Source organism: Mauremys reevesii, linkage group 12 (assembly GCF_016161935.1).
Source record: "Mauremys reevesii isolate NIE-2019 linkage group 12, ASM1616193v1, whole genome shotgun sequence".
NCBI classification, from domain to species: Eukaryota; Metazoa; Chordata; order Testudines; family Geoemydidae; genus Mauremys; species Mauremys reevesii.
This window is the reverse complement of record NC_052634.1, coordinates 44,683,366-44,706,991: the sequence shown is the minus strand read 5'-3', so window position 1 is coordinate 44,706,991 and position 23,626 is coordinate 44,683,366. Positions and strand designations below refer to the sequence as shown.

The 23,626-nt window shown below is 54.7% G+C and overlaps 2 non-coding genes and 1 pseudogene across 2 annotated transcripts; all 3 read left to right on the top strand.

Annotated features, from left to right (window-relative positions):
• The window catches only part of LOC120375436, a 648,226-nt pseudogene that overhangs the window by 322,357 nt on the left and 302,243 nt on the right, over nt 1-23,626 (top strand).
• On the top strand, nt 9,709-9,790 carry TRNAS-UGA. Its single transcript has one exon. It is a non-coding gene; the product is annotated as a tRNA-Ser (tRNA).
• Nucleotides 13,292-13,364, top strand: TRNAR-UCU. Its single transcript has one exon. It is a non-coding gene; the product is annotated as a tRNA-Arg (tRNA).

Here is a 23,626-nt window from a genome sequence, read left to right as displayed (position 1 = left end):
CAGGTACATACCACAGCTGCTGCATGCTCTCATCCTCGGTGTGTCCTCTGCTGCTTGGCTCATGGCTGCTGCTGTCTTGGCTCCGCTTGGTGTCCTTCCCTGGGGGGTGCAGGGCCTCCCCTTCCACCTCCCCCTGCCAACTCCCACGCTAACTCCCCTGTTGGCAGCCCTGTTTGCTGCCTGCTGTGCCGCTGCCTGGCTGGGCGGCCGCTTTTATAGGCCCCTCCTAGCCTGGCTCCTCCCCCTACTCAGGGCTCAGCCAATCCTGGCTCAGCTGCCCCTTCAGCAGCCTGCCCCTCCGGGCCTCTACAGCGAGATACAAACACTACACAAACAGACGCAAAGACACTCACCTGCTCCTCCAATGGGAACTCCCACGCTAACTCCCCTGTGGCAGCCCTGTTTGCTGCCTCCTGTGCCGCTGCTCGCAGCTGTGCCGCTGCCTGGCTGGGCGGCCGCTTTTATAGGCCCCTCCTAGCCTGGCTCCTCCCCCTACTCAGGGCTCAGCCAATCCTGGCTCAGCTGCCCCTTCAGCAGCCTGCCCCTCCGGGCCTCTACAGCGAGATACAAACACTACACAAACAGACGCAAAGACACTCACCTGCTCCTCCAATGGGAACTCCCACGCTAACTCCCCTGTTGGCAGCCCTGTTTGCTGCCTCCTGTGCCGCTGCTCGCAGCTGTGCCGCTGCCTGGCTGGGCGGTCCCCAGGGTGTGAGTGCTCCCATCCCCCGATACAGGCTGGGGGGGTTATAACTGGCTCTCTCTGTCCTGCCCAGGCGGTGCTACAGCAGCTGTTCACAGGGGCAGCAGCCCCACTGTCAACCTGCAGCTTTAACCTGCTCCAGGGGTGACCTGCTTCACCCTCCTGTGGGAGCCCGGGGACCCCGAACTTCCCAGAATCACCTGATTGATGCCGAGCTTAGCACAGACACCGGCTCAGCATGGCAGGGTGCTGCCCTGAGCCCTGACAATCAGCTTCCCTCCGCCTCCTGCTGCACAGCGAGGATCCCACGCGAGAGGCTTCGTGCCCAGTTCGTTCAGGAGCGTCCCAGGCTCCAGCTGTAAACTCTGCTGGTCAGTTCTGATCTTTGGCCACACGGGGGCGGCAGTAACAGTCCCATCTAAACGCTGTTTGCGTTCGGCCCTTCGGATCGCAGATTGTAACCCGCGGGCAGATCTCTGAGCGCAGCCAAATCCCTCCCCAAACTGAACATTGAAGCAGCAGCTCCCATTGGAAAGATCAGGATTTTTGCCTTTAAAAACAAGGGAAATATCTGCAGCGAGAAACTGAAGAAGCTCAATTGATTTCATTGACTCCATGAATGTTCCTCTGTGTCCCCCTAAGAGTCATGCCCCACATTTTGGGGACCACTGAACCCTACTCGCTAAGCAGGGGCTAGTGATGCCAAAGCCCAGGGAAAGGGAGAACAAGTGCGGGCCCCCCAGCACTGGAGCCATGTGAAGGGGCTGCAGGAGAGGAGCAATGGGTGGTGGCCCAGGGAATTAAGGGCAAAGGGGGCACAGGAGGGGGCAGGAGTTAGGGGTGAAGGAGGTGCAAGGGTTGGGAGTGCAGGAGCTAGCAGTAAAGGGGGAGTGGGTGTGGGAACTTGGCAGATAAGTATGTGAGAGCTGAAGTGTTTAGACTTCAAGGTCGAGGCTAGTTTTTATCTGCTGGTAGGCAGTAAATAGGATGATAAGTCAAACAGGTGTTAGGATGATAATTACCCTATGGGGTTACAGCTGCGGCTGTGTAAATTTTGTTAACCAATTAGCAACTGCTTGCTTGCCTGCTTCAAGAGTATAAAGATGTATGCTGGAGAGAAATAAATGACTTTGCTGCCAATCAAACTGACTGAAGAGCTTTGTTCATATACGCCTGCGATGCAACAAATGGTGACCCCGACGTGATTGAATGAGGATAGTGTTGGTGGCCTGAACTGAAAGGAGGAAAAGGAGGCGCACCTGAGTCTCAGTGTCGAGCGGCTAGGAGCCGCAGGGCGTCGAAAAGGGGCGCACCTGAGCTCAGTGTCGAGCGGCGGCTGCAGGGCGTCCGAAGAGAAGGGCGCACCTGAGTTCAGTGTCGAGCGGCTAGGAGCCGCAGGGCGTCCGAAAAGAGGGGCGCACCTGAGCTCAGTGTCGAGTGGCAAGCCGCAGGGCATCTGAAAAGGGAGGCACACCCCAGCCCAGAGGTGAGCAGCTAACATGGGAACCGCTGCATCAGCGGAAGAAAGGACGGTGCATGAATATCTGATGCGCATCGCGGAGCGGCAGGGAGAAGCTCCCCTCTGATATGTTATCCCGTCTGCTGCGGTGGGGACGGAGAAGGGGACTTTCTGTTCAACCAAGTACAATTTTTGATAAAACTGTTTGGGAGCGGCTAGGCTCTGAGCTTTGGAAGTCGGTGGCTCAGGGCGATAAGGAGGCCTTCTCCCTGAGTCCAGTATGGAATAAGGCGAAGGAGATAATAGAAACTCTCGTGGCCGAGGCAGGAGTGCAGGTGGCCCTTTCTGAGCTCTGCCGCCCAACGCCCGGAATGCCTTCTGTGTTGCCGGTTGGAGCCAGAGAGTTTTTCGGTGGTGAGGACACGGTGATACCTTTGGCTTCCAACTCCTACCCTATGGATGATGTTGCCCCTGCTACGGCCCCACTACCCTCCAATGTGGCTATCGGCCCCGACATGATTGATCCTGCTATGGTCCCGTTACCCCCCGATACGCCCGAGCCTATGGAGACAGCCTTGCCGTATGCACCCCCTCCAAAGCCATGCCGTGTCCACGGGGCCTGGGGGTGCCACGATTATGGGGACAGAGGAGGCTCGGGTGGAACATGTGCCATCGAACCCATATCCCGATTTGACTACGTTTACTCAGTTTACTCAGTCTGATGCCTTCTATAAGGAGATGGAGCGCCAGGGTCGACAGCTGCAGCATATATGTGACAAGTTGGACCAATTGGAAGGTCTTCCACCTGGATCATCGCGATCGCATCTTCACAAGTGCTTTCATTCGACTCGCCCCCCCGCCCCGCCTGGCCCCGGGACCTCCAACTGGGGACCCTCCGGATCCGGTACAGCACTGGCATGGAGTTTTAAGAGAAGCCATCCTTGAAGGTCTAACACCTGAGGCCTTTCCGGTGATTACGCCAGACCCTCAACACCCTAATCATAGACGGTGGGCCCCTTTGGACTGGAAGTTGATCCGTGAGGCACAGAAATCGATCATGGCTTATGGACTAGATAATCCGTATGTACAGTCTATCATTGAACAGGTATTTGCTGGCCAAGCAATGTGTCCGTATGATGCGATTAAGCTAGCTGACATGCTTCTTACACCTACACAGAAATTGTTGTGGAAAGATGATTGGGCTAAGAGAGTTGACTTGGCTCTTGTCTGCAATTTGGATTTACCGGATGATGATCCTCGGCGCGTGGCCACTGCTGATATGTTTTTGGGAGCCGGTCGCTTTGTTGACCCGCATTTGCAAGCCCGCCTCGATCCCCGGATCCTGCAGCAGTCGCAGGAACTGGCTTTGGCTGCCTTTAAAGCGGTGCCCCAGATGGGAAAGCCGAGCCCTCCCTACGCTAAAATTATGCAAGGCCCGTCGGAACCGTATTCCACCTTTTTGGATTGCCTTCGAGAGGCTATTGATAGATCTCCTAATCTGACGCCAGAGGCCAGAACTGCAGTTGGACTTGATCTTGCAACCCAGAATGCAAATCCCACTTGCCGCCGTATATTAGCCACCTTGCCCAAGACTGCGACCCTGATGGAAATGATTGAGGCATGTGGTAGGGCCGCTATGCTTGAGGAGACGGATAAGGCAGCAATTCATGCTAAGGCACAGGCCTCTGCACTGGCCATGGCGTTACAACCCCTGCTCGGGCGACAGCGGGGGGCTAGAAAACCGACCCGGCCAGCCGGCCCCTGTTTTGGTTGCGGAAAACCCGGGCATTTCCGGCGGGACTGCCCTATGCAAAATGAGCAGTGGGCCTCTGATGTGTTACCTGAAGCTGCAACTGGCGCTTGCACACGATGTGATAAGTTTGGACATCGCGCCGCCGACTGTTGGGCGCGTTACAAGAAGGATGGAACACCGCTGCCGGGAAACGGATCACGGAGCGCCCCTCGGAGGAGCGCGACGACACAAGTGCCTCCACCCGCCAACCCGGCTGCCTGGAACACCTCACCGGAGCAACCCGTGGCAGTGCCGGAGTGGATTTGGCCACAGCGACAGATGTAGTTTTACAGACTGACGAGGTTCAAGTTCTTCCTTCCAACACCGATGGTCCATTAGGATTTGGCCTGAGTGCCCTTTTGATTGGCCGCTCGTCAACATCAAAACAAGGTATTTTTGTTTTGCCTGGCCTTATTGATGCCGACTATACGGGGAATATTGGGATAATGGTACGTGCCCTTTGTCCCCCTGTGACTATAACTGCTGGTACACGTCTTGCTCAGTTAATACCTTTCAAGGGATGTGTGCCCCGATCGACCCCGATTGACCCCGGGTCTCGAGGGTTTGGATCCACTGGCCCTCCCCACACTGCCTTTGCTATGGACATCACTTTGCGCAAGCCCACCCGAACCGCTCGGCTTCAGGGATCCGATGGGCGGCAGATCACTCAGGAAGCTCTTATGGGGGATGCAATGCAGAGTGGGGTAACTGAGGCACCTGTGACGACAGAGGTAGAAGATCCTGTGTTTACCTTGGAATCAGAGCCCACTGAAGCGATTGCAGCTGAGGCCCCCATGCAGAATGATGTAGGAGATGCGCCATCTAACCTAGTATCAGAATGCCCAGGGGCAGTTGTAAATGGGGCCCCTCTACAGAGCGCCATGTGTCCTCAAGAACTGCCTGTGTGTAGAAAGGGAGACGAAGAGGAGCAAGAGAATTTAGCTGTGCAGCTGGCAGATACTGGCTCACCCATTTTTAGTACTGAAAGCTCTGGGGCTCAAAAAACATTTGTGCCTGTTACAGCTGCAGCAATTGAAGAACAAATCATTGCAGAAACTGTAACATCTATGGAAACCTCAGCTGAAACTTTAAAGCCTTTAGAAGCAGTGCCTGGAAAACTATTTCCTGAACTAGTCCAAGATATTACCACTGCTCATTCGGGATTTGAGGCTGCAAACAGTAGGACTGAAGAAACTGCAACAGTGTCAGTATCGGAGATGACTGCTGCAATGGTGGATGGAATGACTGAGAAAGCAACAAGATTTACACAACCTGAGCCCCTGGAGAACAACTGCTTGTTAGCTGTGCCAGGATCCCGTTTGTTTGATCCTCCCTGAATGATTTAATTGATTGAAATAATTTTTGCTTTGCCTGAATGTATAGGATGATATCCTGATAATTTTCCCCGTAAAACTTGAACCACGATGGTGGTGGAACAGAAGAAAAAACACTCACATCATTGATATTGCCAATGTCTAGAAATTCCTGACTAAAAGGGCATTGAGAACTGACCCTGGTAAAGAAGCAAAGAATTGCACACTGGCAGGAAAAAATTTGGGCTCCTGCTAAAAAATGTGGTATTGATTGGATTTTGGGGTTTATTTTACAGGCTGCGCCCTGTGTTGTGGAATTTTTTTTTTTTTAGCATGTATTGCCCTCCCTAATTGGATTGTAAATGATATTACCCGCCCCCCCATTACTAGCCCTGTTTTTTAGAGCCTAATTGTTTTTTGTTTTTAAAGTTTGAGAAAACTCAGCCAAAAGGTTTGTTGAGTATTCTCAAAGGGGGGGGAGTTTATGGTGTTATTTAGGCATAAATTTAGGTAATTTGGGAGAATGGCTTTGAATTTATGTGACCCAAAATACCTTTATGTAAAGTGCTTTGGATCGGGCCTAGGCAGGTAGGCAATAGACAGAGGCTTGGAAAGGAAAAAAGGATCGGGCCCAAGCGGGCAGGCAACAGACAACAAGCTTGGAAAACTGGTTGATAACCTTGAGGGTGTAGTTGATAGAAAAGGTAATTAACTACAAGCGAGTAATGTTAGGCAGAGTACAAAGTTAACTCTGTGGTTGCTGGAGGGAATAGCAGTTGAATTTTGTAAGGATGCTAAAGAGAAAAGTTTTTGGTGTTTTTGAAATGTTTGTAAACAAATTTAGGCAAATAAATTAGTTTGCAATTGTTTGGCCATAAATAATTTTGTTGCATTAATTGAAGATTGTATATTGTGCTATGTAATTGTATTAGGCTACGGGCATATAAGTGGTGATTTTTTTTTGTGTTTAAAAGTAGAAGTTAATAGTAAGAATCCTTAAGCTGTGAATAGCTTTGAATTTACAAGTAAGCCAGGATGCAATTGTATTACTGTAAATGATTTAATTGATGATGTAATTTTCCTTTTTTGCCTGATGGTACTAAGGGTATTTGTATATTGTATGTAATGATTGCTTGCCCAGTAGGGGTAGTTTTGTTTTGTTTTTTAGATATTAAGAAAATTGGTGTTAGCTGCATAGCATTTTATGTACCATGCATTTATTTATGGAGTTCAATTTATGTTATGTGTTTTATGTTTTGTTTTGTGGTGTTTGTTTGTTTTTCTGGCCAGAATTGTCTTTTGCGTTTTATGTGGTTTATGTTGTGTTTTTTCTAGGACCCCCCCTCCCTCAGTGTCAGTTTGATCGCCTGACATCTGAGGGATGATTTGGTAATAGAAGTTTGCCACAAGTTGGTGTGCTATAGAGAAGGGGGGAATCCTGTAGAATTTACACCATTTATTTGTTGTGCTTTGTTTTTGTTTGGTGTTGTTGGGGTTATGTTAAGAATTGCATGGTTATATAGGTTGGCTTTATAAAGTTTTAATTTTGGTTTGCGATAGATTGTAGTGTTATGATGTTATGAGTTGGGAATGTTTTGCTTATGCCTTTTTTCTTTTTTTTATTTTTTTATTTTGAGAAAAGGCGGGAGATGTGGGAACTTGGCAGATAAGTATGTGAGAGCTGAAGTGTTTAGACTTCAAGGTCGAGGCTAGTTTTTATCTGCTGGTAGGCAGTAAATAGGATGATAAGTCAAACAGGTGTTAGGATGATAATTACCCTATGGGGTTACAGCTGCGGCTGTGTAAATTTTGTTAACCAATTAGCAACTGCTTGCTTGCCTGCTTCAAGAGTATAAAGATGTATGCTGGAGAGAAATAAATGACTTTGCTGCCAATCAAACTGACTGAAGAGCTTTGTTCATATACGCCTGCGATGCAACAAGTGGGGATCGTCCAGGGGCAATGGGGAAGTGCCAAAGTACAAGCTTTGCCCAGGGCACCATTTTCCCTAATGCTGGTCTGAGCAAACAATTGGAAATGACCCTTCAGTGAGACCAGAACCATAGTGTAGAAAAGCCCCTTTGTTAAGTAGTGGTGACTGAGGGCTTAGGGAGATGGGTTAGAAAACAACAGCCACTTGTCTGTGGAGATTTGATTCTTGCCTGCTAGGCCAGGCTGGGGTGTGGTGTCTCCATGGCTGTACTTCCAGTGTCTGATCTGCCACAGGGAGCCAAGTCTAGACATACTCAGAGGCTCTATGCCAGGGTTCCTCAAACTTCCTTTCACTACAACCCCTTTTTGCCAAAAAACTTACTACATGACCCTAGAAAGACACACCAAGCCCCTCTACACTGAGCAGAGGCAGAGGAGACAAAGCCTGAGCCCTGCCCCAGTTGGGGGAGGGCAAAACCAGAGCTTGAGGGATTCAGCCCTGGGTGGTGGGGCTCAGATTTTGGTTTCAGCCCCAGGCACCAACAAGTCTAATGCCAGCCCTTGCGACCCCATTAAAACAGGGTTATGACCCACTTTGGGGTCTTGCCCCACAGTTTGAGAACCACTGCTCTAGGCTGATGGGAGAGAGTTTTCCTGGGGGTGTAGTTAATCCACTTCCCAAGAGGTGGCAGCTATGTCAGTGGGAGAAGCTATATCGGTGGGTGTGCAAGCTGTGGTGTTTACCACATTTAAGAAGTTTAATCAAACCCCATTTTGAAAACCACCTGTGGTCTGGGAATGGCAAAGGAGCTCGATGAATCAGGGTTTGTCCTTCAAAGTCCTGGACATCACGATTCCATACTCCTGTTGTCATTGGGGATATTGCTCAGTGTTAGAGTGCTTAACTGCAGTTTTCACGTAGTCCTCAGTTCAAACCCCCGTGTTCTCTTATAACCTTCTTTCTTTTTTTTTAAAAAGTTAAACATTTTCATTTCCATTCTCCATTATGTTCAGGGGCTCCTCTATACAGGAGTGCTTGATATTAATGTAAACACTCAACATTTTGCTGTCCAAATGCATAAAAACCTAGCAAAGCTGTCCATCACAAAGGCCTTTTGCAGGACCTCAGACTATTGGTCCAAGGTGGTGGGGAGGTGGTGACCTCACAGAGAGATGCTGACATCAGCCAGGCAGGACGGGGGTGAGGGGCCAGGGAAACCTCAGAGACCCCTGTGGCTTTGCTTCAGCAAGTCTCCTTCTCCAGGTCTCTCTTTGAGGACTGAGAGAGTATTCGGGTTCACGGACGTGAGTGCCAGGAGGAAGCTTCTTCGAGTTTTCTCCTTCCCTTTTCCTGATTTTACTAGAAAACAGCCATCCCTGTTTAGAAGGTTGAAGCCTCCTCGAGGTTTGAAACCTGTTCAGTCTGATCCATCTGGTGACAGTTGAATTCTAGGCATGGAAAACACGAACTTAAGGAGGCAGAATTTTATTCCGCACCTGGGATTTTGTCCCTTAGAATCACTGGGGTCATTAGGGTTTGTCCTTTCTGTTTCACCTTTTCCTCCATCCATCCATCCATCCCTCCCTCCTTTCTCTTTGTCTCTTGCTTCTTTTGTCCTTTCACCTGTTCCCCTCCCATCACCAGGAGCGGGGTGTGTGTGTGTGTGTGTATGTGTGTGTTGCGGGGGAGTGCTCTGCAGCTCCCACTGTGGGAGGTCCACCCAAAAATGTGGGGCTGAAATAGTGCTCGGGCAGTGATCCCCACCGGTGACCTGGGCCATCCTTTGGGCTCTCTGGTGAGAACCCTCAGCCTCCCGTCCTCAGTCTCTACCCTGATTGGCTGAGCAGGGGGTTATTGACAGGGAGGAGATTCAGGTCCTTGTTGTTCTCTTTTAAGACCAAGGAAATAAGTCATAACCACTTATATGTTTGACAAATTTTGCTGCTTTGCTGCATTAATGGTCTCTGAGCAGTTCATGATTCTCTCTAACATTGCAGTTCTCCTCAAATACTTGCTGAATAATTACTGTGAACTGTTGTTGGTGTGGAGCTCATCTGAGAGCACTTTATTCAGGTCATTCAGTGTTTGAAATTCACGATCTGATGGTTAGTTTCAAAATCAGGGCTCTTGGGTCCTATTCCCAACTCTGCCACTGGCTGACTGTGTGACCTAAGACAAGTCAATTCTCCTTTCTCAGCCTCAGCTTCTCCCCCTCTCAAGTAGGGATAATGATGATCCGCTCCTACCTAGCTCAAGGTGGGTGGAGGATGGGGATCCATTGGAGAGTGTCACTAGGAGTATCAGAGGGGCCGTGTTAGTCTGGATTTGTAAAAGCAGCAAAGACTCCTGTGGCACCTGGCTAAGCACACAGAACAAACCCCAAATTCCCCCCTGTGCTTTGGGAGCCAGGTTTGCTGTGGGAATCCTGTAGTTCAGATGACTTCACGCCTGGGCATTGGGATTATTTACCAGTTTCTCTGGCATTGGGGCAGTTTTGTGCTTACAGCTGTGATGGCCGAGTGGTTAAGGCGTTGGAGTTGAAATCCAATAGGGTTCCCCTGCGCAGGTTCAAATCCTGCTCACAGCGAAGCCTGTGTTTTAGCCAGTCCCTCACCCGGGCAATACCTCTGTACAACCCCCTGAGACACTCTCAATTCTCTCCCCACCCCAAGTAAATTCTGTTCTGCTCCTTTCATCGAGATCCCTGGGACACCACCTCACACTGTGTTGTTGAGGGGTTGGGCAAACTCTCAGCACCTGAAGCCTCTGCCACTCACCTAGTGCCCCATAGATCAGCCATAGCCCTGGTTCTGCTCCTCTCTCTAGGGTGTGAAAGGAGCTGAGTCAGCGACTCCATGGGAGCTACGGGGCTGCAGAACCAACAGAGAGAAAAAAAGGTGCTCAGTGCCCACTGGCAGCCAGCTCCCCCCCCCCCACTACAGGCCTTGCTGACAAGCTCCTCACACTTGCCAGTGATCAGCTGTTCAGTGGGGTGCAGGAGGCGCTGGGGGGGAGGGGGAGGAGCAGGGAGAGTGGGAGAGGGAAAGGAATGGGGCAGGAAGGTGCATGGCGGGAAGAGGTGGGAGAGGGGTGGGGTCTTGGGGGAAGGGGTGGAGTGGGGGCAGGGCCTGGGGAGGAAAGGGGGGAGTTGTTCCGGGCCGGCCCTAAAGGGAAGCACCGACTATCACAGTGACAATACAACTGACCAGCGCTGCGGGGGAGGCTGAGGGAGATCCGCACTCACCAGGTCTCTTCTCTCCCCCACGGTGAGCCAGACACTGCTCTCTCCTGGCTCTCACTCTAGCAGCTGGACGCCAAGGAGCCATTTCCCCACAGGAAGTGCATTGAGTGCCCCTGTGGTGCTGGGGGGCTGGTGCTGCTGCTGCCTGTGGGGCTGGCAGGGGGGCTGATGTCTGCACAGACTCTCAGCTGCCAGGCCGGAGGGGGCACTTGGGACCTTACCAGACTGGCTCAGTGAAGACGGGGGGTTGACAGAGCAATACAGACGCTCTCCAGAGCACGGAGCAGCAGCCGCCCATGCAGCCAGGCAATGAGCATTTCCCACAGCCTGGAGCCGAGGGGGAGGCGGCAGCTGCTGTTCCAGCTCCTCGGGGACAGGCCCTGTCAGCCAACAGCCACTTCTTACTCCCCACAGCTAAGGGCTCCGGGTTCCTCCGGTGGGGGTGTGGAGCAGCCGTTCGTTTTCCTGTTCGCACTCCTCTGCGGTGTGAAAATCGGGGAGGGGAGGCAGAAGCCCCACTTCCCTCCTGAAATGACGCCCAGTGGGGGAAGCCAGGACAACGGGGGGGGGGGGGGCAAGTGGTGGCCAGACTCTCACTGCCAGGGTCTAGTCTAGCTCAGGGTCCAGCTCAACTTCCTCCCCACACCACTGGCCCCCAGTCCCCTTCTACCACCAGGTCAACCCGGGCACTAGGGCAGGAACGGGGTGAGGCAGCAAGTCAAGCTGAGCAAGGCAGGCAAAAGCGAATCTTGTCTTCATGGGCCGCTCCCAATGACGTCCTTTTTGTGTGCAACTGCTGCAAAAATATCCCGGGCAGAGAAGCAACAGGCCAAAATGTCCCTACATAGCTGTTGAAGTAGTTCAGTTGAGAGAGCATTAGACTGAAGGTCTAAAGGTTTCTGGTTCAATCCCAGGGTTTGGCAGGTCTTTTCTTCCCTCCTTGTGCAGTGGTGGCTTGTTCTCTGGGAACACAGTTGTGTCTGCACCCAAGGTGAGCAGTGCTGCCCTAGAGGACTTAGGGGGTCTGGAACAAAGCAATTTTGGGGGCCCCTTCCATTAAAAAAAAGGTGCAATACTGTATTCTCCTGGGGCCTGGGGCAAATTGCCCCACTTGCCTCCCCTCTGGGTGGCACTGAAGGTGAGTCTCTGATCTTGGGCTCTGCAGTAGGAAAACATAGAATGGGCTTCTGCCCCTAGTTGGCCCACCTGACCTTTAACAAGGAGAGATGGGAGCTGCCTTTCCCAATATGGCAGGAAGAGAGTGAGGCAGGGGGACCCTCAGGAATGGTGCCACAGGGGGTGCTGGGCAGTGACAGGCAGGGATTGGGGATGGAAGCTCCTCTGTGCAGCTGAGTGAGGACAGTACCAGGGAAGGGGCATGTGTGAAAGTGGCCGTGTGGAAGGGATTTGGGGGCCCAGGAGGTGGCACTTGATGTTCATTGCCTTGGAGCAGCTGGACTTGGCCATGGTGGGTGTTCAGGAAATGCACATTAACAACTCTAGGGTAGCTTGATGGGCAGTGGGTGATTGGAGGAAGGGCCTCCTGGCCAGGGAAGAATGATGGGGCTGGAGTCTTGTTCTTCACGTTGGCGGTACGAGTACAGAAGGGGCTGGAGCTCCAACCAGGGAGGGCATTACTGGTGGGCTTTGTGCTCTGTGGCACTGGTTACTGCTATATTAGTGTGTATGGTCCCCAGTTAAGGCATGAGAGGGAAGATCAAAGGCTCCCTTCCTCTGGACTGCATGATGTTTGGTGTTGGGGGGGATTTTAATTGTGTCAGCCGGCCTGAGCACCGCTGGTCCCGTTTTCCCAAACTTCAGAAGAAACATTTTTACAATGAGCACTACCTGGCGCAGGTCTGTTGTGAAGTCAGCTTAGAGGAGCTCACTCCAGCCACAGAGGGGGTTCACCTTTCTGCGGGGACAGACCAGGACTCGCATTGACCGGATTTATGCTTAGCTTTTGTGTCTTTAGCGTGTTGCTTCTCAGATTCTTTCTTGGCCTGACTTGTTACACTTTGACACTTAACAGGCCAGAGTTTGTGCACCTTCCTATTATCCTCACTAGGATCTGATTTCCAAATTTTGAGGAATGACTTTTTGCCTCTAACAGCCTCCATTACTCTGCCATGAACCTAGAGTGGCGTTCTGCTGGTCCTCCTATTGTCGTTTCTGATTTAGGGCAAACGTTTCATCTGAGCCTCTAATTGCGGCGGTTTTAAACAGTCTGCATGCTGCTTGCAGGCACCTAACACTTGTGACAGCAGCTCCTTTTAATTCCCATCCAACCATCTATACTTATGCCAATAGGTTGACTTTAGGTCTTTAACTTTGAGCGGTAGCTGAGAAGATGGTAAATTGGGCAGAAACCCATTCGACAAACCTCTTCATTTCCTTGTTATTTCCTGACTTCTTCATTCATCGCCTTTTCCTTATTTCCTGGCTGAGGCGGCGGCCTGCCAGAGAGCTCCCTGGCACCTCTGGCTGCCTGGGCTGAAGGCAAGAGGCAGGCCTGGGTGTGGTGAGGGCCTCCTGTCCCGTAATGAGGCCGCACTGCTTCCTGGTCCCTTTTTCCCACCCACACCGGCAGGCGGCTGCTGTGGGAGAACACGAGGGAGGCTCTCGGGATGCTAGGCAGCGCTGTGTGTGTGGCTGTCAGGGGAAAGAGCCTTCTTCTCTAAAGATGGCTGGCAGAAAGGTGGTACTCAGCTCTGTAAGCGACCTGCCCAGTAGCCTTGCTGCCAGGGGATGCAGACATTTCTGTAAGGTGCAGAAAGAGGGTATTTGGCTTCCAAGTTAATATGAGAAATATGCATTTAGGAGATTGAATTTCCCTTTTTTCACAGGGCCCCAGTGGCCTAATGGACAAGGCAATGGCTTTCTAAGTCAGAGATTGTGGGTTCAAGTCCCATCTGGGGTGAAAAACTCCCTCTACATTGCAAGGAAACCTTGGCCTTATTTTCACCAAGGAAGCTGGGAGATGTTTGAACACAAAATACTGGATCTTGGGAAAAATCCCCCAGAAATGGCATCTTGACAAATGCTTTCTAAACCCATCAGTAGCAAACAGTTAATAATACTAGTGCTTGTCTGAGACTAGGAAGGGGAGTGTTTACTCTGACACCTCAGTGAGTGAAACAGACAGAAAGAGGAAGGCTGTTCTGAAAGAGAATGGATCTGTCTGGAGACAAAGCAGCCCCTGAGAATGAGCAATGGTGTGAAAAGAAGGGGTTCAAATGGGTGTTAGATGTAAGTTAGTGTTAGAGGGTTTATCCCTTCACCCTCCAATTACTGGGTCTGTCTTGCGTACACACAGAGCAGCAATACCTAGAGTCCGAAGGTGCAAACAATTAGATGTTTATTGGGTTGAATTTCCAGCAAGCAATGATTCCAGTTTCCTTCCTCAGTGTCCCCATCCCAGCCCTGATGCCACAGAGCCTTGCCTGTGTCCCTGTTCCCATTCTCCCCCTTAGCAAAGCATAGGACATATGGTGACACATTTCCTGATAGGGCCAGGCATCAAGGTGGAAGGTGTTGATATTCCATTTGTCCCTGTGTGTAGTGCAGTGCCCTGCACCTTCTCTCGTACAGGCCTGCCACACCTGTTCCAATTAGTGTTCCAGACTTCCCACTATAGTGGGCCTGGGAAGGTTGGGTCAAGGTTGTCTAGTACAGGGGGGAGGGGCTTACTCCATTACTTCTAGGTTATTTTCATAGGCAACGTAACACAAGTATACTTAGCAATACACCAGCCGCTGTAACAATCCACAGCAACACCGAGAGACCAGAGCACTAGCCGCATGGTCCAACATCCTGGCCACCACCGAAACACCTCCTCTCCTCCTTCGACGGGGTCAAGCCCTTAACATGTCCAGTTGCTGGCAGTTGCAATACGCTGCCGCTGCAGGTTTTCGTGCTTTTGTCCATAGCATAAGTCCATTGAATGTCCACAGAGAAATGGGTTATTGTCCAAACCAACTTAACCACATGGTGTGGAATCAGGCTGTATGCGCTGGTTCGATTATTCACAGCAGTAAGATTCACAGATCTATCTGTGCGCCAAAGCCCAGAGAGCAGTGTGTAGTGTGGAATTTGGTTAGGGGCTGGTGTAATTGTGCCCCCAGTAATATGTACATTTCCAGCAAAACACCTCATACACAGTACACCCAATTGTCCACCCCTTGCCACGGGCCATTGGGTGTGCTCCTCCATGGCCATCAGGGAGGGGCACATTCAAACATCTTCTCTGGATTTACACCATTTTACACACCCCTCCATTGATTCCCAGCGAGCAAATCCCCTTCTCATTATTCCCATAGGGCTTGTGGGGCCCACCTCAGCTGCCGATTCACTTCCAGATACCACGGTAGCTATTACACAGGTGCTGGCCTCCTAGTCGAGCATTTTGAATGTCCACACACATCTTCCCCCAGGTCAGCCTTTTGAAGCCATCCCCATCCATGTCATGAGGTTTTCTGTTCATTGAAACACAACAATGCTAACAACAAGACAAACACCACAGACAAACAACACAAAACATAGATTCATGGTATTCTGGGTTAGTCTTTTGCTGGCACCAGCTTGCTTGTAGAGTGTCTGAAAAACAAAAGAAACAATTTCCACACACACCCCCAGTGGGGACAGATTACTGCTTAATAATAATAATACCACTTCCTTTTACAAATTTCCTTGCTAATTGCAGGAAAAACAGAAGAATTACCTCCAGGCTGTCCTTATTTTGTTCTATAGTCAGATAGTGAATTACCCCACTCGCGGGTCATTTATGAAATTCATGAGGTGGTGTGCCTCAGTTTCCCCTCTTGTACAACAGACCCAGTTTGCAATAGTTTCTCTGCTGCACCAAGCTTTAAGTTTATCCTCAGGTAATAGCTGAGAGACAGCTTTAGATTTAGCTTTAGCACTGTACATACACACACACACTCCTTAGGGTTAACCTGTCCCCCTTATTTTCAGGCTTGACTTGTTTTTTCACCTCCCTTTCCTGGAGGGCCACAATCTGAGTCTTCCAGTAGCTTGTTTGCTGACCAGATGTATTTATTATTTGCAGCTCCTTTGTGCAGCCACTGATGGGCAGTTCTCTCCTTCCCCCATCAGCTAGGTCATTTGCATTCACCCCGGCTTTCGGGCTTGCTTTTGGATCCAAAGCCATCAGCAGCTCAGACACTGTCTTAAAAGGGACACAATCAACTTCCACCCGAGTTCTGATTACTTTCCACTTTCATCTTCTGCTTCAAAACACACAGATCTGAAAAAGAAACCACAACCTATTGTGGCTCCCTTTGGAGCCCTAATAGGGTTTGAATTAAGTACCATGTTTTGTTTGCATTTCTTTTACCCCTTCTCCAATATACACTGCACACATCCTGGGAAAATGCACATTCCTTCCATAGTTTAACCTTCATAACATTATGTTACAAAACATAAGTCTCACTTTAGGTTTTTAAAACCTGACACAATTACACACAACATTTTGTTTTGTCTAACATCCCTTGCACTGCAATAATTTTTTTTTACACAACTGTATACCCTGATTACATGTCCATCTTGTACAACCAGAGACAGCCAGGGGCAGGCACGTTAAGTGCCAATAGAAACCCCGGACATTTCTTTAGTGATTTTGCTAACATTACCCAGGAGTCAAATCATTTTGATGAGATTATCTCTCCGCCTGCTGCCTGCAGCCGTCCCCTATAGACCATTTCTGTGGACAAAGGGCCCATTTCCCCTCAGAATGGCTGTGAAGGCTTCTCAGGACAAAACTTTACCTGACCCTCTTGTATAATTTAATTACTAAGCTTCCATCCAATAGGAGTGCACAGAGCTGCACATACAGTTACATTTATATAACTGGGTTTTATTATTAAACCAAAAACTGCCTTCTTGTAACACCACAACTGTTGGCTTTTGCTATTTCCACAACTCCCAAATATTTACTTTCCTCCAAACTCTGTATTATTAATTTTTGCAAAGCCCTGGGCGGCTGCACTGCAGTGCTGGGGTGACTCTGCAGGGGGAGAAGCTGCTGTGGAGCAATGTAGAGCAGGTGCAGGAAGGAGCCAGGGTCACTATTCACATTCTGAACTGCACAATTTTCCAAATTTGGGAATGTCCGAGAACAATTCTAAGGGGAAGGTGAATGCAGAGCAGTGACACTGGAGATGCCCAGACCTCCAATGGGGGCGGTGTGGAAATTAATAATCGGAAGAGCATTTGCGAAATTAGTCGTCACTGACAAGATTTGTCTCTGTTCTCATTTCACATTGTGGTGTTGTTTAGCAGAATCAAGACATAGTTTTACTGTATTAATTAAACACGTAATTTTATTTAACCAAGCCAAAAACTTAGCGTCACTTATTTTTTCTCTGTCCTAGCAAGAACTAAATGAATGTTCTGACTTTCTGGAAAGTGCAGCGAGATTAAATGTGGGGAATTCAGTCTCTGTGTTTGCGAGCTGATGTTTTCCTCTCACAGGTCAGTGCCTGCATTGAAATACCAAGAGGGATCTAAGGGCTGGTGTACGCTGGGCACAGGGGTGTTTGCAGAAGGGGCGGGGCCTCAGGTGCAAGGGGCGGGGCAGGGCGTTAGTCTCCCCCAGCTGGCGGTTCACGCCCTGCCCATGGTGTTGCAATGAAAGAGGCTGCCCAGGCTGCACTTGTAGTGAGGTTCCCCCACTACATGGCCGCACAGAGGCTGCAGGAGACAGGCAGGTGGCAGCAGGGGAAGTGGCGACACAGGAGCTCTCAGCAGCAGGGTGAAGGACAATGTCGTGGAGCGGCAGCGACGCAGAGTGAACAGGGCAAACCGAGAGCCAGTTGAGGGAGTGTCGGCAGCAGAAGCGGAGGTGTCTTTTGATGCCTTCCCCTCCCTCCCCCACTCCTGGGGCTTTGCTGCCCAAGGGGAGTGGGGGTTGGGGGAAGGAGAGCGGAGGGGTCTGTTAAAGGAACATTGGATTGGACTGTCACACCGCAAGGTGAGAAACTGAGGCACAGCACTGCCCAGCGTACTCTGGGGTGGGGGGGTTGCTGATGAGCGTAGATTTGAATGTGGTTGTGGGGTTTTCCCAAACTCAGGCTTGATTCTCTTTCTCTTTTAATAGACGTTCTCATTGGCTCTCCACCCACGAAGAGCTGGGGAGTGGGGGCGTGTTGCCTTTTCCCCAGGCTGAAAGGTGACACCTGCTGGCGAGTGAGGGTCGGTTTGGGTGACCCCCACTCAGGGCAGGCTAAGGGCAGGTCTCTGCCCTTTACTCAGCCCAGGAGGAGTTTTTTGCACTAACATCCCAAGTGTGGAAGTCCGTCCCCGCAGAGCAGCCCCATAGGGTGACATTGAAGAAACTGGAAAATGGGACGGGGGTGGGGGGTAATAGGCTCCTATATAAGAAAAAGTCCAGCCAAACCGGCCTGTCCCTTTAAACATGGGACATCTGGTCACCCTGGAGCAGCCCCGCACTCCTGCTCCCCGGCTGGTGCGTTTTAACGCGGGGGCTGAAGCCGACGCGAGAAAGGGAAGTGAGCGAGCTCGGGGCTCTCCGGCGCCACCTGCTGGTAGCAGAGGGCAATGACTGAGCGACGTCCTGGTTAATTTAAATATCACCTGGTTCTCTGCAGGGTGGCTCCACGGCAGAGCTGGGGCGTGGCCTGAGTGTGGCAGCACCTTATTTGCATAAATTAAAAGCAGCAGTTTTGGGCCATTGGGGTAAAATATGAGTAAGTTTTGGGGTTGGGCCCCACATGTTTAGTGCAGGCTGTGGGGAGCCGGGCTGAGCAGAGCCTGCCCCGACGGGGAGTGTGGTCACCCTGAGCTGGGAGCGTGTGGCCAGACATGGGGAAGGGGCTGCGGGGGCCGAAAAGGGGTAGGGGCAGATGTGGATTTAAGTGTTTCCCCTTTTTTGGGTGTCTGGGTGGGTGTCTCGGTACCTAATGAAGAGCAGTGGTGGGGGAGGGGAATTGAGACTCTGCTTTGGGGGTTGCTGTGGGGCCTGACACGAGCCCTGGCTGGTGCTGTGGGGCATAGGACAGGTGGGGGCGGGGCTGCCCGGGTCCTTGAGATCAGGGGCGGTTCCTGGTTGGCTGGTGCCCGCCTGCCTAGTGTTTTTTGACAGCTGATCTCCCATTGGCCCTCGGGCGGGGCGGGTCTCTGAAAGCTGGTCTCCCATTGGGCCCTCCCCACCTGACGTTTCTGACAGGCTCAGCTCCCATTGGTGACGTTGTCTGACAGCGATGCGGGGCGGAGCCGCCAGGGCCTTGTGCGCTCAGAGCTCAGCGCCGCCCGCGAGAAGCGGCGCGAGGCCGCGCGGGGCGGGTCCCGCTGCCGGGCGGAGGGACCGAGACCGCAGCCGCGGCGCCGCCTCCCGCCTGGCGAGAAGCCGCAGCACCGGGGGGGGGTCACAGGGCGCGAGGCGCTTCCGCGCGCGGCTGGTTCCTGCCGGTCGCGGGGTGACGGTTCCTGCCCGGGGCGGCCGCGGGGTCCCGATGGGAGCGGGGGGCTCTGGCGTCCGCCCGCCCGCGGCGGCTGGGAGCTGCGGGGCCACCTGCACTGGCCGGGGCTGCGGCTCCTCCTCACCCCGGTGACTGGGAGCTCCGGGCTCCGCCTGCGGTGTCTGAGCGCCGGGGCTCCTCTCCCTGCCCGGGGCGGCCGGGAGCTCCCGGGGCTGCGGCTGCTCCTCACCCCGGTGACTGGGAGCTCCGGGCTCCGGTGTCTGAGCGCCGGGGCTCCTCTCCTGCCCGGGGCGGCCGGGAGCTCCCGGGGCTGCGGCTCCTCCTCACCCCGGTGACTGGAAGCTCCGGGCTCCGCCTGCGGTGTCTGAGCGCTGGGGGCTCCTCTCCTGCCCGGGGCGGCCGGGAGCTCCCGGGGCTGCGCTCCTCCTCACCCCGGTGACTGGGAGCTCCGGGCTCCGCCTGCGGTGTCTGAGCGCCGGGGCTCCTCTCCTGCCCGGGGCGGCCGGGAGCTCCCGGGGCTGCGGCTTCTCCTCACCCCCCGGTGACTGGGAGCGCCGGGCTCTGCCTGCGGTGTCTGAGCGCCGGGGGCTCCTCTCCTGCCCGGGGCGGCCGGGAGCTCCCGGGGCTGCGGCTCCTCCTCACCCCCCCCCCCCGGTGACTGGGAGCTCCGGGCTCTGCCTGCGGTGTCTGAGCGCCGGGGCTCCTCTCCTGCCCGGGCGGCCGGGAGCTCCCGGGCTGCGGCTCCTCCTCACCCCGGTGACTGGGAGCTCCGGGCTCCGCCTGCGGTGTCTGAGCGCCGGGGCTCCTCTCCTGCCCGGGGCGGCCGGGAGCTCCTGGGCTGCGGCTCCTCCTCACCCCGGTGACTGGGAGCTCCGGGCTCTGCCTGCGGTGTCTGGGCGCCGGGGCTCCTCTCTGCCCGGGCGGCCGGGAGCTCCCGGGCTGCGGCTCCTCCTCACCCCCGGTGACTGGGAGCTCCGGGCTCGGCCTGCGGTGTCTGAGCGCCGGGGGCTCCTCTCCTGCCCGGGCGGCCGGGAGCTCCCGGGGCTGCGGCTTCTCCTCACCCCGGTGACTGGGAGCTCCGGGCTCTGCCTGCGGTGTCTGCGCGCTGGGGCTCCTCTCCTGCCCGGGCGGCCGGGAGCTCCCGGGCTGCGGCTCCTCCTCACCCCGGTGACTGGGAGCTCCGGGCTCCGGTGTCTGAGCGCTGGGGCTCCTCTCCTGCCCGGGCGGCCGGGAGCTCCCGGGGCTGCGGCTCCTCCTCACCCCGGTGACTGGAAGCTCCGGGCTCTGCCTGCGGTGTCTGAGCGGGGCTCCTCTCCTGCCCGGGCGGCCGGGAGCTCCCGGGCTGTGGCTCCTCCTCACCCCGCCCCGGTGACTGGGAGCTCCGGGCTCTGCCTGCGGTGTCTGAGCGCCGGGGCTCCTCTCCTGCCCGGGCGGCCGGGAGCTCCGGGGCTGCGGCTCCTCCTCACCCCCCCGCCCGGTGACTGGGAGCTCCGGGCTCTGCCTGCGGTGTCTGAGCGCCGGGGGCTCCTCTCCTGCCCGGGGCGGCCGGGAGCTCCCGGGGCTGCGGCTTCTCCTCACCCCCCCCCCCCGGTGACTGGGAGCTCCGGGCTCTGCCTGTGGTGTCTGGGCGCCGGGGCTCCTCCTGCCCGGGCGGCCGGGAGCTCCCGGGGCTGCGGCTCCTCCTCACCCCGGTGACTGGGAGCTCCGGGCTCCGGTGTCTGAGCGCCGGGGCTCCTCTCCTGCCCGGGCGGCCGGGAGCTCCCGGGCTGCGGCTCCTCCTCACCCCGGTGACTGGGAGCTCCGGGCTCCGCCTGCGGTGTCTGAGCGCCGGGGGCTCCTCTCCTGCCCGGGGCGGCCGGGAGCTCCCGGGGCTGCGGCGAATCCTCGCCACACACCCCCGGTGACGGGCAGCTCCGGGCTCCGCCTGCGGTGTCTGAGCGCCGGGGCTCCTCTCCTGCCCGGGCGGCGGGTCCCGGGGCTGCGGCTCCTCCTCACCCCCGCCCCGGTGACTGGGAGCTCCGGGCTCTGCCTGCGGTGTCTGAGCGCTGGGGGCTCCTCCTGCCCGGGCGGCCGGGAGCTCCCGGGCTGCGGCTCCTCACCCCGGTGACCGGGAGCTCCGGGCTCTGCCTGCGGTGTCTGAGCGCCGGGGGCTCCTCTCCTGCCCGGGCCGGCCGGGAGCTCCCGGGGCTGCGGCGCTGCAGGGTCTGTGAGCAATGACGTGGGGCTGCGGGGTCCTCCCGCCATCAAGGCCTGTTGGGAAATCCTGGGTCCATCCGCAGCGGCTGGGAGCTCTGGGGTCCGCTCGTAGGAGCTGCAGGGTCCATACGCAGTGGGGTGGGGCTGTGGGGGCTCCCCGGCCACCCTTGGCTGGTGGGAGCTCCTGGGTCTGCGTGTGGGAGGGGTGGGGTGATGCGGGTTTTGGGGTGGAGGTGGGGGCTCCAGGCTGCAGGGTGGGGCCGAGGGATTCAGAGTGCAGGAGGGGGCTGTGGGCTGAGGCAGGGGGGTGGGGTCCACGACGGGGTGATGGCTCTGGGGTGGGGGCAGGGATGAGGGGTTCCAGGTGTGGGAGGAAGCTCTGGGCTGGGGCAGGGGGGTGACGTGCAGGGGGGTGAGGGCTCTGGGGTGCAAGAGGGGCTCTGGGTTTGGGGGTTCAGGGCTGGGGCAGGGGGTTGGGGTGCAGACTTACCTCGGGCGGCTCCTGGTCAGCGGTGCACCAGGGGGGACCTACTGGCCACTTCCAGGGCACAGTGCGGTGCCCTAGGACACGTAGGGACCAGCCTGCCTGAGCCCCGCAGCACAGCTGACCGGACTTTATAACCCAGTCACCCCACTGGGAGCTCTAGGGTCCCCCTGTCACATGTGGTGGCTGGGAGCTCTGGGATCCACCCACAGTAGCTGAGAGCTGTGGGGTCCATCCGTGGTGGCATGGGTCTGTGGGAGCCCCTTCCGACACTGGTGGCTGATAGCTGTGAGGCCCCCACCGGCCGACAGCTCCAGTCTTGCTGCCCCAGGGCTGAGGCAGAAAATGTCACTGAGATCTCTGAAAGTCACAAATTCTGTGACCCCCTTTATATAATCTTAGCCTTAATAGTTGTTGACTGTCTCTCTCAATCTAGTGGTCTGCTCTAGCGCGGATGGGACAGGGAAGACAGACGCTCACCCCCCAGCACAGGTTTGGGCAGAAATGGCTCTTGGGCTATTTGCTGTGCATGCAGAGGACTTGTCCAGGCCAGTGGAGCAGCTCAGCCAGATGAGGAGCTGGAAGAAGGAGACCTGAGCAGCCTGGACATCCCACTTTTTCTCCATAGCCACTGCCTGTCAGCAGGATTCCTCCTTCTCCTCAGTGAGACCAAATCTACGCACCTAGATAGCTGGTCTGTCCGCTGCACCCCAATCCCTCATATCTGAGCCTCCCTGCCAAAGTCCTGTACCTGGCTCCAGAGAATTGTCTCACATCTCGCTGGGAACTCGACTTCTTGTGCCCAGAGAGTCTCGGCCCCACTCAGTAGAGTACCTGAGAAACACAGTGTCTGCCTTTTCCAAATCAGTGCTTGGAGAGGTTTTGTTCCTGTGACCACGTGGCCTAACGGATAAGGCGTCTGACTTCGGATCAGGCGATTGAGGGTGCGAGTCCCTTTGTGGTTGTGCTTGTGCAGTTTTACCTTTGTGCTGAACGTCCTGCTCCCTTCAGGGCTGGAACCTCTTCTTGGCGGCTCAGGCCAATGCTCTGGCTTCAGCTAGAGCCCCGGGAAGGAGTTGGGGGTTGCGTGTCACAGAGGCTGGGGCATGAGCCCCAGGTGCTTCCAGTCTCACCTTTGCCCTTCCTGACTTGCCAAAGAAAATGGGCGGCTGCCCGGGCTAGAGTGTGGAGCAGTTTCCCTCTTCCAAGTGTGCGCCTGTCCATGTGCTTGAGGGGTTTGCTACATAGCACCTTGGGAGCCTGGGTGTTTCTCTGCTTCTCGCCAGCTGGGGAAAAGCCTCTTGGGGTAAAATCTCCTGCCCCACTGCCAAAGTGAGCACCTGGAGTGGGAACGGTCAGAGGCCCCACCAGGGGGGCTGGCCCTGCTTTCCTACCATCTTCTGATGTTGGCCACAGAGCATCAGCAGCCGCCCCACATGAACGAATGCTGGTCTGTGGGTGGCCTTCAGTGGGGGTTTGGCATGCCAGGGAGCAGGGAGCAGCTTGGCTGGGTGTCTCTGTGGCTGTCTGCTGGCCACACATGGGCATGGGCCTGCCCTCCTCTTGCCCTGACCTCAATTGTTCTGTGGCTTTTAAGCCATCCCTTGGAGCCATCTAGGTGCCCAGAGGAGGAGAGGTGCTGGGCTCCATGTGGGAAGAGGAAGAGTGTGGCAGCTACAGGGACCAAAGTTGTGGGTATCAGGTGAAGCAGCAAGAAACCCAACCATCAGGTCAACCCGCAGGAATCTCTGGCCAGACTGTTAAGTTCTAGGACCCCACCCTCTAGCGGCTAGTTGGACCAAAGACCTATCTCCAATGGGCACCAGTGACCCAGGAGGAGGAGTAAAAAAAATCACTCTAGTTCAGCCAGGGAGAGAGTAACAAAGCACATTAAGCTCCAGGGCTTGGCAGCAAACTAATATATCTCCAGGAGGTCCCAGGGAGATTTGAACTCAGATTCTAGGAATCAAAGTCCTGAGCGCTGCCCATTACACCATGGGACCTGCTGCTGTTTCATTTTCTAGACCCCTGTGACTCTTGGCT